Source organism: Oncorhynchus mykiss, chromosome 12 (genome assembly GCF_057628025.1).
Source record: "Oncorhynchus mykiss isolate SJ-2025 chromosome 12, ASM5762802v1, whole genome shotgun sequence".
Classification (NCBI taxonomy): domain Eukaryota; kingdom Metazoa; phylum Chordata; class Actinopteri; order Salmoniformes; family Salmonidae; genus Oncorhynchus; species Oncorhynchus mykiss.
Genome location: NC_143033.1, coordinates 68,294,959 through 68,308,066, shown reverse-complemented (window position 1 = coordinate 68,308,066; position 13,108 = coordinate 68,294,959).

The window sequence follows — 13,108 nt, the reverse complement described above, 5'->3', positions numbered from 1 at the left end:
AGATTCCTCCTGCATTACATTACATACAGTAGTTGGAAGGGACTTCATCACCCACTGGAGACTTTAAAGACAGAACCTCACAAGACAGCTGTGCATGTCAGTGAGAGGTTAGAAAGCCAAATCCTTATTTTTGCTCAAACAGACAAATAGAATGCCATTCTAGTTCTGGTTAGACAGCTAAAGTTGTACCCTACACACAACTTATTTTAGTTTGCTACTTAATTTGTTAACTGTGAAATTGCATTTTTCCCCCAAAGTTTAGTAGGGGTTGATAACAGGCTGATTGGTCGACTATTTGAGCCAGTAAAGGGTGTTTTGTTATTATTAGGTAGCAGAATGACTTTTGCTTCCCTCCAGGCCTGAGGTCACACACTTTCCTGTAGGCTTAGATTGAAGAGAGGAGTGGCAATTTTGGCCTCTATCATCCTCAGTCATTTCCATCCAAGTTGTCAGGCCGAGGTGGATTGTCATTGTTGACAACAATACTTTTTTCACCTTCTCCACACTCACATTACGGAATTCAAAATTATAATGCTTGTCTTTATACAGTAATTTGGTCAGTTTTGCATATGGATGTCTAGGTTCAGAATTTGTGGTTGACATGGCATGCCTAATTTTGCCAATGAACAAAATAATTCAAGTAGTTGGCAATATCATTGGGTTTTGTGATGAGTGAGCCATCTGATTAAATGAATGATGGAGCTGAGTTCACTTTTGCCCAAAACTTAATTTAAGGTGCTCCAAAGCTTTTTACTATTGTCCTTTATATAATGTATGTGTTTGATAGTACAGTTTCTTCTTACTTTAGTCACATGATTTCTTAATCTACAGTACAGTCGTGGCCAAAAATTTTGAGAATGTTACAAATTTAAATTTCCACAAAGTTTGCTGCTTCAGTGTCTTTAGATATTTTTGACAGATTACTATGGAATACAAAATCAGCAGGGGATCAAATACTTTTTTTTCCCTCACTGTACATTTGTTTTATTTGATGACTTTATTATTTAATTCCAAGTCATCTCATTTCTGTAGAGCTGCTGCCTATGCTGTCTGACAAAATTATTATTTTGTAGTGCTTCAAAGTAAATAAGGCATACTTTTATGACTGCTGAATACCAACTACCAATCACTTAGGGATGGGCAACTTTGATGGGGTGGGGGCCATAAAAAAAAACTGATGTTATCAAGAGGGGCCCCAGTGGCTCGTGGGTCTGCCACTGGCTCGTTTTTAAGTTAATTTCCTGCAATTCTTTACATTTTGCCATCGGATATAATGTGCTGCAATTCTACACATTTTGCCATGGGGTGTAGGCAAATGTTTCCAGTTTTTAATATGATAACTGATGATATTTCGACCATGCTTAGTAACTTACTAATCTAAAAGAAAATTGCTGACATAGGCTAATTGATTGACTACTGATGCGCAACCAAATTTCTAAATTGCACCTTGTGTATTTTTTATTCTTACTCTCAACAGTAAATTGAGATCCTGACTGAGTTCCCCCCCCCAAAAAAAAAAATTGGTACACGGACCTACAAAAGGGGGGCCGCCAGTTACTCATCCCTGACGTAGATCATGTATTTTCAGGGAGAGATACCTTGCGAAGCAACAGTTGCTCTTTATATCAACTCACGAGACCATGCATTCTTCTCTTTTCTGTAGCAGGCATAAAAGAAACACAGACTGGAAAAATAGATGTGCGATGGATTTTGGTCATTCTAGTTCATTACCACGTTTTATGTGCTAATCTATGTAGAATTTTTCCTACTACATTACACAGTTCAGGCTTGATCTGATTGATCTCTAAAGAAACTGCAATGTGGGCATTGAGCTCACAGAAAAACCCAACAAAATGGAATTCAAATAATAAAGGTTAATTAGTTGTTTAAAAAACTAAAAATAACCAACAAATTACCAGAATGTCAGTTAATCACTCAGCACTAGTTTGAAGCTTTTTCTTGAGTGGACTGATTGATGAAACCTCTCTGTTGATATCACATACAGTATATTACCAAGCATTTCACACATAATATCCAGATACGGACTGTTACCACTTGGTGGCCTATAGCAACTTCCCAACAAGAATAGGTTTTAGGTGAGGCAGAATTTGACATGAGATCCCCTCAAAGCTTTACAGGAATATGACTCTAAATATGTGTGCACATACAGTATGCACCACTTCCTTGCTCTCTCTATGCTGAGTCCTCTGAGCCGTTGGGATAATGGTGGGCAGGCCTCTTGCTAGCTGTCACTTCAAATTGAGCGGCTGTAGCTCAATGGCTAGAACTCGAATTGCTAGGGGGCTGACCCACATGGGGGGACATGTAGGGACAATGGCGTGGCACAGATTCAAGAAAACAGTTGCTTTCAAATGAGGAATTAGGTAGCTAATTGAGTTAAGACAGTAATTCTGCTCATAGATAAGGCGTCTAGGAACTCCACATTGACACATCCAGCCCAAAGCGGGAGGTTTAAAAAAAAATGCTTTCTTAGTCACCAAAGTACCGGAGCATGTCTTTAAGAAAGACAAGAACGGGTCAATTAAACAACTTCAAAAGTGATCTCTTTGATTTCCACAATGCCTCCCTAAGACCCAGTCACACTCTCCAACCTTTACATGACAACAGCCAATGGATGCAGCAAGACCAATCCGGACCAGACCTCATGGGTTCCAAAAGTATTTGTTTTCATACAAACGGACATTATCTCCCTTCATTACATTGCCTCTCATCACATGAAAATTGCCCTTGGAAATGCCAATGCAATCCAGTAAGTACACAACCTTATTACAGTGCATTCAGTGTGTTGAAGATAGGCACTTAAAAGTGAGGTGCCTCTCGACTTTATATCGACTTAATATCATCAGAGCCTTTGGAGATGCTTATCACATGTTTTTCTCTCCAAATGTATGACCTATGCACTATGTACTCTTGAGTGGGACCTGACATGAATATTACAAAGTGCAGTACATCAATGAGACTATGAGGCTTGACTGAGATTTTTTTTACAGGGTTATCGCTATGACAGTCACCGGCACAGCACTGCTGGAACGGTGCATGTTATTGGAGTTTCCTCGTCATTAGGCGGTAAACGTCAAGGAAATACCACCCGTTTAATCTCGCTGGGCGTCGAGCCACACTACTCTCCTCTTTGATTTTCGTTCTTTTCCGTCAGTTCTCTCTCTTTCTTCTTTATTCTCTGTTTTATTTCTTTTAATCATTTGTCCTTTTTTTTAACTCTCTCTGATGTGTAGCGGTGGCTTCTATGCCGGATATTCTCCCTGATATTGTCTCTGTTGCACTGTCTCTGTCTCTCGTTCTTTCTTTCTTTCTTTCTTTCTCTATCTCTCTTACCCATAGTAATTCACAGGTTGGTAAGACAGGTCCCATGATTACATCCATCTCTCCATTCACCCCTCTCTCCGTCCGTCTGTCTGTATGTTCATCTGTCCATGCGTCCATGAGTCCATCCATCCATCCATCCATCTCTCCATCCCCAGTAATGTCATCTTCCTGGTGACACTGCACCTGTTTTCTCTCTGGAGTTCCTCAATGGGTTCTGAAAGGCTTCATAACTCAACAGATTTCCTGCAGGTCATTCAAGCTGTTCATTCCACTGCTCACATCATTTCCTCTTCGGAATTGAACTAATACACTGCACAAAAATATAAACGCAATATGTAAAGTGTTGGTCCCATGTTTCATGAGCTGAATAAAAAGAATAACAGAAATGTTCCATACGCAAATACGTTCCATTTTTCAAATTTTGTGCCCAAATTTGGTTACATCCCTATTAGTGAGCATTTCTCATTTGCCAAGATAATCTATCCACCTAAACAGCATAATCATTACACATGTGCACCTTGTGCTGGGGACAAGAAAAAGCCACTTGTGCAGTTTTCTCACACAGATGCCTCAAGTTTTGAGGGAGCGTGCACCAATTGGCATGCTGCCTGAAGGAATTCCCACCAGAGCTGGGGGGGTGCTGATGAGTATTTCTGTCTGTTATAAACTGGGCCTGGCTCCACAGTGGCTGCACCGCTGACCAGTTATGTGACATCCATAGATTAGGGCCTAATTCACTTACATATATTGATTGATTTCCTTACATAAACTTGAAATTGTTGTGTTTATATTGTGGTGCAGTATATATATATATATATATATATATATATATATATATATATATATATATATATATATATATATACAGTATGTGGCACTGTTAGTCTTGACATAATGAACTGCTGTTTGTCTATTTTATTTTAGTTTGTTTTGTCTCCCACGATGAAATCGGGAAGGGGACTGTGGATCTGTCTCCATTCGTCCGTAAGTACTTTTGTACATTGGGCGGCAGGTAACCTAGTGGTTAGAACATTGGGTCAGTAACCGAAAGATTGCTAGATCGAATCCCCGAGCTGACAAGGTAAAAATCTGTCTTTCTGCCCCTGAACAAGGCAGTTAATTAACCTACTGTTCCTTGGCTGTCATTGTAAATTTAACTGACTTGCCTAGTTAAATAAAGGTTAAATAAAAAACAAATTAAAATTGAAATTATTCACACGCAAAGGCTCAGACACCACTGGCCCGATTTGATGAAACACGGGTGAATGACAAGGCTTGCCACAGAGATCAGGCTCAATTTTGCCTCAGGGACCCATAAGGTTCACCATGATGGATTTTCCGCCATTTGGAATTTTGTGAAAAAACCCTTAAAACGTGACCGAATGAATGATCTGCACAAAACTTGATATGTATCATCTATGCACAAAGGTCGCTCAACGCAATATTTACAGACTAGTACCTAAAACACTATTGATCAATAAACATTCACGTGGGCGTGGTCTAGCACAAAAATGCATATAAATCAGGATATTTGTATTCTAACACAATTTGGTACACATGTTGCAAACACTGTCAAGACTCAACATATTCAAGAACATTCATATCAACCTCTTGGTTGTGCTATAACAGGCACGTATTTACATCTCTTGATCTGTTTTGCTGAAATTTGGCACACATGCTCAGGGATATAACCCACTCGATATCTCAGACACCACTAGCGCGATTTGTACAAAATTACACTGATTGACCCAAGGAGGACCCTGCAGCATTCGTGTTGTAAGACATGTTTACTGTTCACTTGTTTGTTTTTTTGCGCGTTGGCTGATTTGGTATGATTAGGAATAACATTTGTATGACTAGAAAATTAGTGTACAGATATAGATGTTTACAGGCAGAGATATCAGCTATTCAATCAGCCAAGGAATTTGGCATGAGTCCATGTAATTGATCAACTCCATAGTAGTCTACTAGCTGATCAGCAATCCCCTACAGTAGCTGCATGAGACTTAGCAATCAGCTTTATAAGAGGAGTGTGTGAGAATTACCATCACAGTACTGTCACATACTTTAGTGTAAAATCACTTAATGTAAGCAAACCCCACTGTTATCAGTCATCACATGATCATTGCATGATTTCAGTATGTGCATTGAATAACTTAGCTTTAATTTAATTAGATGACTTTGTGTGGACACATTCTACATCTAGATGAGATTGTGTGGACACATTCCCCTACTATTTTAGTCATTTGCATAAAGTTTTCAGGTGAAATTCCTTCATATGGGGAAGCATGACTAGAACAGGAACACTCTGGGTGAATCTCTTTTGTAATCAATGTGTCTCCTCTGCCAGCTATGTATACAAGGAGGCAATTTACAGAAAGGGAAAATGCATATTGTAATGTCATATACATGCTCCTCTTACAAACACCAGGTGGTAAAGATTTAACCTTTTGGACACTGCCACATGCAATTAACTGGTACCAGTTAATTGCATATGGCAGTGTCCAACTGCTTCAAAAGACTAGTCATTATGGTTGTGTAGAACCGTTATAATTCAGCCCAATTGCTAGATGTGAAAGAGCAGCTAATGCATTGAGCGTTAATGCTGGTCTTTATCGTTGCTCACCAGCTTTGGTGGATTGTTGTGAAGGATTTGTATCCTCTAATTACTTTCGCTATTGATACCAATGACCTTTATAGTTCATTGCTTTGTCACACGATGTGATTGTGTGTGTGTGTGTGTGTGTGTGTGTGTGTGTGTGTGTGTGTGTGTGTGTGTGTGTGTGTGTGTGTGTGTGTGTGTGTGCGTGCGTGTGTGCGTGTGTGCAACGCTATGGATAATTAACAATAACACAGGGCTTTCATGTCATGGTACAAAATCGACAACAAAAAATCGCGTCTGGGCTGAGTGTTTGTCAACATCTGTTAGAAAACTGAACGATGCCCACAGATCGAAACACACACACACACACACACACAAGTGGGATTTTTATGAACATCGAGCATATCTCTTTGAAACGATCACGACCTGAAAGGTGCTTGGAGTCTAATTCTAAGGGCTTTATTTAGTACGTCTGTTGAACATTAATATGACGCCATAGAACACAGTACCAAAACAATGTCCAGATGCTCAACTCAAAATGGGAATTAATTTGAAAAGGAAAAAGAGATTATACTCTCAAAGTAATATCCAGGCAATAGGATAGCACTTTTCATTGGGGAGTTATTGCATTTAAAAAAACGAATTTCCAGGAAATACGCAAAATTAAGACATGAAAATAGATAATAAAAGAAATAAGTAGCAATAAAACCTCCCAGAAAGTGCTTACTGAGATGGACAAAGCCTTTCTTTCTCTGGACAAAACTTTTCTAAGAGTGTGGGTCGAACAGTTTATGTTGATATAAATGCCAGAAATGTATAAATCCAATAAGCACAGCTTTGAAGTATATGTTTTTCACAAGGTAGAGAGAATATGTGAGCTAACATGCTGCAATGCTCAGAGATTGCTAACCCACTGCTAAAAGTGCCAGGTTGTTGGGCCTTTATGTACATTTTATGTTTATTTTTATTAGATTTATTTTTTTAATGTAACCTTTATTTAACTGTACATAATGTACAAGTCTATTAACATAAGTATATCTAGCTCTCATCTCCCTGTCTGTGCACATTCGCAGCCTGCCACACAAAAGCTGTCTGGTAAACCTGGGAACAATTAATATTTCAGTCTAAACGGATATTTATAGAAAGAGCCTCCAGGCCTTTTCCTTATAGCTTAATTCATTAATATCTGACTGCAGCCCTAACATGGACACAGTTTCCCAGGGGGAATGCACAGTGCCGTCAGAAATTATTCTCACCCCTTGACTTTTTCCACATTTTCTTGTGTTACAAAGTGGGATTAAAATGAATTTCATTGTAATTTTGTTGTCAACGATCTACACAAAATACATAACAAAATATATATAGACATCTATGTGTATATACAGTGCCTTGCGAAAGTATTCGGCCCCCTTGAACTTTGCGACCTTTTGCCACATTTCAGGCTTCAAACATAAAGATATAAAACTGTATTTTTTGGTGAAGAATCAACAACAAGTGGGACACAATCATGAAGTGGAACGACATTTATTGGATATTTCAAACTTTTTTAACAAATCAAAAACTGAAAAATTGGGCGTGCAAAATTATTCAGCCCCTTTACTTTCAGTGCAGCAAACTCTCTCCAGAAGTTCAGTGAGGATCTCTGAATGATCCAATGTTGACCTAAATGACTAATGATGATAAATACAATCCACCTGTGTGTAATCAAGTCTCCGTATAAATGCACCTGCACTGTGATAGTCTCAGAGGTCCGTTAAAAGCGCAGAGAGCATCATGAAGAACAAGGAACACACCAGGCAGGTCCGAGATACTGTTGTGAAGAAGTTTAAAGCCGGATTTGGATACAAAAAGATTTCCCAAGCTTTAAACATCCCAAGGAGCACTGTGCAAGCGATAATATTGAAATGGAAGGAGTATCAGACCACTGCAAATCTACCAAGACCTGGCCGTCCCTCTAAACTTTCAGCTCATACAAGGAGAAGACTGATCAGAGATGCAGCCAAGAGGCCCATGATCACTCTGGATGAACTGCAGAGATCTACAGCTGAGGTGGGAGACTCTGTCCATAGGACAACAATCAGTCGTATATTGCACAAATCTGGCCTTTATGGAAGAGTGGCAAGAAGAAAGCCATTTCTTAAAGATATCCATTAAAAAGTGTCGTTTAAAGTTTGCCACAAGCCACCTGGGAGACACACCAAACATGTGGAAGAAGGTGCTCTGGTCAGATGAAACCAAAATTGAACTTGCAAAACATAACGTTTGGCGTAAAAGCAACACAGCTGAATACACCATCCCCACTGTCAAACATGGTGGTGGCAGCATCATGGTTTGGGCCTGCTTTTCTTCAGCAGGGACAGGGAAGATGGTTAAAATTGATGGGAAGATGGATGGAGCCAAATACAGGACCATTCTGGAAGAAAACCTGATGGAGTCTGCAAAAGACCTGAGACTGGGACGGAGATTTGTCTTCCAACAAGACAATGATCCAAAACATAAAGCAAAATCTACAATGGAATGGTTCAAAAATAAACATATCCAGGTGTTAGAATGGCCAAGTCAAAGTCCAGACCTGAATCCAATCGAGAATATGTGCAAAGAACTGAAAACTGCTGTTCACAAATGCTCTCCATCCAACCTCACTGAGCTCGAGCTGTTTTGCAAGGAGGAATGGGAAAAAATTTCAGTCTCTCGATGTGCAAAACTGATAGAGACATACCCCAAGCGACTTACAGCTGTAATCGCAGCAAAAGGTGGCGCTACAAAGTATTAACTTAAGGGGGCTGAATAATTTTGCACGCCCAATTTTTCAGTTTTTGATTTGTTAAAAAAGTTTGAAATATCCAATAAATGTCGTTCCACTTCATGATTGTGTCCCACTTGTTGTTGATTCTTCACAAGAAAATACAGTTTTATATCTTTATGTTTGAAGCCTGAAATGTGGCAAAAGGTTGCAAAGTTCAAGGGGGCCGAATACTTTCGCAAGGCACTGTAAATAAAACATTAGATACAGTAGGTATTCAACCCCCTGAGTCAATACATGTTAGAATCACCTTTGGCAGTTATTACAGCTGTGAGTCTTTCTGTGTATGTCTCTAAGAGATTTGCAAACCTGGATTGTACAATATTTGCCCATAATTCTTTTTTTTTATTCTTCAAGCTCTGTCAAGTTGGTTGTTGATCATTGCTAGACAGCCATTTTCAAGTCTCGACATAGATTTTCAAGCCGATTTAAGTCAACACTGTAACTAGGCTATTCAGGAACATTCAATGTCATCTTGGTAAATAACTCCAGTTATGTTTGGCCTTGCATTTTAGGTTATTGTCCTTTTGAAAGGTGGATTTGTTTCTCAGTGTCTGTTGGAAAGCAGACTGAAAGAGTTTTGACTTTATCCTAAAAAAAACTCTCTATCCCTAGCCGATGACAAGCATACCCATAACATGATGCAGCAACCACCATACTTGAAAAAGAGTGATGTGTTGTGTTTGCCTCCCCCCCAAATGTATTTTTTGCAGTATTGATTTAGTGCTTTATTGCAAACAGGATGAATGTTTTGGAATTATTTTTTCTGTTCAAGCTTCCGTATTTTCACACTGTCATTTAGGTTAGCATTGTGGAGTAACTACAATGTTGTTGATTCCTCCTCATTTTTATCCTATCACAGCCATTTAACTCTGTAACTAGTCTAAAATCACCATTGGATTCATGGTGAAAGCCCTGAGCGGTTTCCTTCCTTTCCGTCAACTGAGGAAGGACGCCTGTATCTGCGTAGTGACTGGGTGAATTGATACAACATCCAAAGTGTAATTAATAACTTCACCATACTCAAAGGGATATTCAATGTCTGCTTTTTATTTCATTTTAACCCATCTACCAATAGGTGCCCTTCTTTGAAAAACCTCCCTGATCTTTGTCGTTGAATCTGCGCTTGAAGTTCACTGCTCAACTGAGGGTCCTTACAGATAATTGTATGTGTGGGGTACAGATATGGGGCAGTCATTCAAAAATCATAAACACCATTATTGCACACAGTAGTCCATGCAACTTATTATCTTACTTGTTAAGCATATTTTTACACCTGAAGTTATTTAGGCTTGCCATATCAAAGGGTTGAATACTTATTGACTCTACACATTTCATCTTTTAATTTTTCATTAATTTGTAAACATTTCTAAAAACATAATTCCACTTTGACATTATGGCGTATTGCATGTAAATCAGTGACATAACATCTAAATGCAATCCATTTAAATCTCAATCTCTTCATTCAAAATCATGGACACCCATACTGACAGTTGTGGCTGCTTTGTGTGATGTATTGTTGTCTCTAACTTCTTGCCCTTTGTGCTGTTGTCTGTGCCCAATAATGTTTGTACCAGGTTTTGTGCTGCTACCATGCTGTGTTATCATGTGTTGCTGCCTTGCTATGTTGTTGTCTTAGGTCTCTCTTTGTGTAGTGTTGTGTTGTCTCTCTTGTTGTGATGTGTGTTTTGTCCTGTATTTATATTGTATTTAGTTTTTATTTTTCATCCCAGGACCCGTCCCCGCAGGAGGCCTTTTTCCTTTTGGTAGGTCGTCATTGTAAATAAGAATTTGTTCTTAAAGGGCTTGTCAGTTTAAATATAGATGAAATTAAAATTAATGGCAGGCTGTGACGCAACAAAATGGGTAAAAAATCAAGAGGTGTGAATACTTTCTAAAGGCACTGTAATTACTTATTTATGATCAGCACCTGAATAAGGGAATACGAGATTACAGTTAGAAATGGAAGAGCTGTCACGTTCTGACCATAGTTCTTGTGTGTTTTCCTTGTTTTAGTGTTGGTCAGGACGTGAGCTGGGTGGGCATTCTATGTTGTGTGTCTGGTTTGTCTATTTCTATGTTTGGCCTGATATGGTTCTCAATCAGAGGCAGGTGTTAGTCATTGTCTCTGATTGGGAACCATATTTAGGTAGCCTGTTTTGTGTTGGGATTTGTGGGTGGTTGTTTCCTGTCTTTGTGTTTTATGCACCAGTTAGGACTGTTTCAGTTTTCACGTTTATTGTTTTGTATCCTGTTCATGTTTGAGTTACCTTACTAAATTAACATGAACTCTAACGACGCTGCGTTTTGGTCCACCTCTCCTTCCCAGGAAGAAAGCCGTTACAAGAGCATGTAAAGATTTTCAAGTAGAATGAACTTAACATACTATTGTAAATGTTCTAACTCTGCATGGGCTCAATCGTCAAGTCTTTGCATAACATGTATTATATGTTTTGTAACTTATTAGGCCCATGTTTGCTTCACTAATGTACCTCTGACTGTCTGTCTCAATGTTAATGTCGTTCTCCATTGACAATGTTAATTTTGACAACGTATGTGTCACGCCCTGACCATAGAGAGCTTTTTATTCTCTGTTTGTGTAACGTTCTTCTTCCTCCTCTTCTGAGGAGTAGTAGTAGGAAGGATCGGAGGACCAATGCGCAGCGAGGTAAGTGTTTTTTTATTTTTAATAACGTTTTTTTTTTAATTCTTTTTTTTTTCACCTTTATTTAACCAGGTAGGCTAGTTGAGAACAAGTTCTCATTTGCAACTGCGACCTGGCCAAGATAAAGCATAGCAGTGTGAACAGACAACACAGAGTTACACATGGAGTAAACAATTAACAAGTCAATAACACAGTAGAAAAAAAGAGAGTCTATATACATTGTGTGCAAAAGGCATGAGGAGGTAGGTGAATAATTACAATTTTGCAGATTAACACTGGAGTGATAAATGATCAGATGGTCATGTACAGGTAGAGATATTGGTGTGCAAAAGAGCAGAAAAGTAAATAAATAAAAACAGTATGGGGATGAGGTAGGTAAAAATGGGTGGGCTATTTACCGATAGACTATGTACAGCTGCAGCGATCGGTTAGCTGCTCAGATAGCAGATGTTTGAAGTTGGTGAGGGAGATAAAAGTCTCCAACTTCAGCGATTTTTGCTAATCATTCCAGTCACAGGCAGCAGAAAACTGGAATGAAAGGCGGCCAAATGAGGTGTTGGCTTTAGGGATGATCAGTGAGATACACCTGCTGGAGCGCGTGCTACGAGTGGGTGTTGCCATCGTGACCAGTGAACTGAGATAAGGCGGAGCTTTACCTAGCGTGGACTTGTAGATGACCTGGAGCCAGTGTGTCTGGCGACGAATATGTAGCGAGGGCCAGCCGACTAGAGCAGACAGGTCGCAGTGGTGAGTGGTATAAGGTGCTTTAGTGACAAAACGGATGGCACTGTGATAAACTGCATCCAGTTTGCTGAGTAGAGTGTTGGAAGCTATTTTGTAGATGACATCGCAGAAGTCGAGGATCGGTAGGATAGTCAGTTTTACTAGGGTAAGTTTGGCGGCGTGAGTGAAGGAGGCTGTGTTGCGGAATAGAAAGCTGACTCTAGATTTGATTTTTGATTGGAGATGTTTGATATGAGTCTGGAAGGAGAGTTTATAGTCTATCCAGACACCTAGGTACTTATAGATTTCCACATATTCAAGGTCGGAACCATCCAGGGTGGTGATGCTAGTCAGGCGTGCGGGTGCAGGCAGCGAACGGTTGAAAAGCATGCATTTGGTTTTACTAGCGTTTAAGAGCAGTTGGAGGCCACGGAAGGAGTGTTGTATGGCATTGAAGCTCGTTTGGAGGTTAGATAGCACAGTGTCCAAGGACGGGCCGGAAGTATATAGAATGGTGTTGTCTGCGTAGAGGTGGATCAGGGACTCGCCCGCAGCAAGAGCAACATCATTGATATATACAGAGAAAAGAGTCGGCCCGAGAATTGAACCCTGTGGCACCCCCATAGAGACTGCCAGAGGACCGGACAGCATGCCCTCCGATTTGACAAACTGAACTCTGTCTGCAAAGTAGTTGGTGAACCAGGCACGGCAGTCATCAGAAAAACCGAGGCTACTGAGTCTGCCGATAAGAATATGGTGATTGACAGAGTCGAAAGCCTTGGCAAGGTTGATGAAGATGGCTGCACAGTACTGTCTTTTATCGATGGCGGTTTTGATATCGTTTAGTACCTTGAGCGTGGCTGAGGTGCACCCGTGACCGGCTCGGAAACCAGATTGCACAGAGGAGAAGGTACGGTGGGATTCGAGATGGTCAGTGACCTGTTTGTTCACTTGGCTTTCGAAGACCTTA